The following is a 3716-nucleotide window of genomic DNA, read 5'->3' on the forward strand; positions in this document are numbered from 1 at the left end:
CCCGCCCCACCATGGCAATTTCCTTCGGGCCAGACAGAGTGGGCTGAGCTGGCCAGAGCCAACAGGAAATTCCAGGAACCCAGAGAGGGGGCATGGAGCCACAGAGATGGCAATCGCCTCTAGCCAGGCACTAGGCTTGGCCAGCAAGAGGCACCCGCGGAGCGGGGTTGCTGTTTGTTTTCCTCTGCCTCCACTTTTAACAAGAGAATTTAATTAAGAGTTCAATGGCCTCTCCTGAGGAATAAAGATCCCAGGGGCCAGTAGTGAGGAGACTGGTGCCTTCGAGGAAGGCAGAGAGGAAAAAAGCCTCTTGACTCAGATTTGCCGTGGGCTCAAGCCTCTGCAGAGGAGGAATACATAAGAGGGCAGTGAGTCTGACCCCAGGACAAAAATCTTTCCTTACAGTAACTGCAGGAGTGTTAGATTGATTGACGACTGATAGATTGAGTGATTGGAGACAGGGTCTCAAGTAGTACAGGCTGACTTCAAACCCCCCAAGGAGCAAGGATGACCTTGAACATCCTTGATTCTGCTTCTGGGGTTCTGGGATTATAGGACCACCCTATCTGGTTTTGTGTGATGTAGGGGATTGAACCCAGGGCCTCATGCCCAACTGAACCATATCCCCAGGAATGTTAGATTCCATGGCACAAATCTTTAAAATTTTAAATCAGCCAAGGAGACAGCAAAGCTTGCTGTCCCAAGTGTCTCCACTCACACCTTGCCAGAGAAAACATGTCCACAATATTCATTAAGACACAGCAAAGCAGACTTGGATCAGGGCCGTTTTCATAGACCAAGTCCCCATAGAAAGGGATTATTACAGCAGGGAGAGACACCTTCATACCAAATATATTGGGGACAAGTGGAGTTATAACCAAGGGGCAGTGAGGAGGATGCTGCCCAAATCTATGCAGCAGAATTCTTGCTGGAGACAGGCCAGGATGACACCTCCGGGGAGATGAGGGAGGGTATAAGAACCAGATAGCAAGGATGACCAAGATCAGGTAGGAGAGTGAGGATCCTGCTGACGGGACTGTCTTAGTCAGGGTTTCTATTGCTGCGATGAAACACCATGACCAAACAGCAAGCTGGGGAGGAAAGGGTTTATTCAGTTTATACTTCAGCATCGCTGTTCATCACTGAAGGAAGTCAGGACAGAAACTCAGACAAGGCAGGATTCCGGAGGCAGGAGCTGATGTAGAGGCCATGGAGGGGTACTGCTTTCTGGCTTGCTTCCCATGGCTTGCTCAACCCACCTTCTTATAGAACTCGGCCAGGAGCCCAGGGATGGCACCACCCACCATGGGTTGTGCCCTCCCCCATGGATCACTAAATGAGAAAATACCTTACAGCCGGATCTCATGGAGGCATTTCCTCAACTGAGGCTCCTTCCTCCCTGATAACTCTAGCTTGTGTCAAGTGGACACACAAGCAGCCAGTCCAGGGACCTAGCCAGACCCTTTGCTAAAGGAAGTATATAGATGAGACTGGGATGGGCTTCGAACACCTGAGGAAGCTCCCATCAAGCAGAGACTCTCATTTTAACAAGTAGTATTGAGTAACGTTTCTTCTTCAACAATACTGTTCCAGACCGGGTAGCACACACCTGTAATTGCAGCACTCAGGTTGTTGAGGCAGGAGGATGAAGAAAAGAGTCAAGGCCAGCCTGGGCCTGAAGAGTGAAACCTTCATGTCCTCCCTGGGGCTGCTGGGCACAGAGGAAGTCAGGGAATCTGGCTCTGATTCTGATGATCCTCCCTTCATCTTGATATCCTAACTTGCAAAGCAAACAAACAGGTATTTAAGGGGCTGTAGGTATAGGGGTGTAGATTGTTGGCAGAACATGTGCAATGACCTTAGTCAATTCCTAGTACCAATCAAAGCAAACAGATGGGGGCACATGGAGACAGCACCAGCATGATGGCCTGAGTTCACCCCCAGATTCACATAAAACAGCTGGAATCAGCCAAGCAGTTGGGGCACACGCCTTTAATCCCAACACTCAGGAGTCAGAGATAGTCAGGTTTCTGTGAGTTTGAGGCCAGTCTGATCTACATAGTGAGTTCCAGGACAGTTGGAGCTACATAGTGAGACCTTGGCTCCAACACACACAAACAACAAAATGAATCCATGTTTAGAAGGTAGTGGTTAGATGGGCTTTTGTGTGGGGTGGAGGGTATGGAATGGATAAAAACAAATATCTGTCATGAGGGGATCAGGTAGGAAGGGCAGGGTCTGACAGAGATGAGGAGCATTGTTGAGATGCCTCTAGGTCTTCACAGGTCCATCTGAACCTTCCACAGAGGCCCAGAGGCCATCCCAGCTGTCCTGGTCCTACAGGTCTCCTGGGATGCTGGGGCCTTCAACGTCAATCCTTCTCTCTGACTTTTCTATGGGCTGAGCTCATTCAGTGCAACAGATGACATCAGGAAGGTGACAAGGCTTGCCCTCTCACACCGTCCTGTGAGACAGCACGTCACTCCTTAGTTAAGCTAGGCATGGCGGCACACCCCACCATCCTCGGGCTAGGCATGGCGGCACACCCCACCATCCTCGGGCTAGGCATGGCGGCACACCCCACCATCCTCGGGCTAGGCATGGCGGCACACCCGTCATCCACATACTCAGGAGTTCAGTGTCAATCCTCAGTTACACAGAGAGTCTGAGACCAGCCTATGCTACATGAGGTCCTCATTCAAAAAGCTAAAGTTCACCAAATAAATAAACAAATAAGCCCTGGCTGTTCTGGAACTCAGTCTATAGACTAGACTGGCCTCAAACTTACAGAGATACACCTGCCTCTGCCTTCCAAGTGCTGGAATTTAAGTTGTGCACCACACCGTCCAGCATATTTCTCCCATTTTAAAGGTGAAGAAACAGTCAAAAGTCTCACAGCTAAGAAATGAGCAGCTAGCTCTGTGGGCCTGGTTTCTTGGTCTGAGTGGGTCTCTCCCTCTAGAAAATAGATGGGTCACATTCGACAGGTGCAGCTGTGGGAACAAATGAGGTCAAAGCTTGCAAAAGCGTTATGAGAGACCACAGGACCAGACCACAGGAGATTTGAGTTTGTCCCTTTTCCTCCTGCTGCTCCCTAAGGCTGGGATCCCTTGAGGCTGGCAGCCCTTCTGCTGTGCATGTATATGTGCGATCTCATTACAGGGAGGCATGTTCTTCAGAGCAGTCTCTTTCTCAGATACCAGGGGACAGAGGGAAGCAGAGCTGGCTCCATAACCCACACGCCTCCCAGCTTCATCACTTAGTCCCATCTTACTGCTCCACAGGGACCAGGCTGAGTGGAAGGGCAGGATTTGATTCTCAAGAAAGATGCAGGGAAAAATAATAATAATGTATAAGTCCTACTTCCAAATTTAACCTTCAGACGACCAGGAAAGAGCCCACTACATTGAACGTGATGAACTTCAACTGGCTGACCTTGAACTCCTGATCCTTGGCCTCCTCCTTCTAGATACTAAGATTACAGTGCAGTTGTAGTTGGAGGCAGGCCCGTGCCATGTGGCTAGGGTAATGTTAGGTTTGACTTTCACTCATCGGACTGGAGAGATTTAATAAGGTTAGTGATAAACAGCATTGGGAGTCCTGTGGGGAGATGCCCTGGACACTACCAGGACAAGTATCCTGAGCATAGGAAACCTGTTAGGGCAGTTGTTTTTATTTGTTTTGGCACACAAACTGACAGCATCTATCAAAATCTT

The sequence above is a fragment of the Microtus ochrogaster genome, chromosome 10, assembly GCF_000317375.1.
Source record: "Microtus ochrogaster isolate Prairie Vole_2 chromosome 10, MicOch1.0, whole genome shotgun sequence".
Lineage (NCBI taxonomy): Eukaryota > Metazoa > Chordata > Mammalia > Rodentia > Cricetidae > Microtus > Microtus ochrogaster.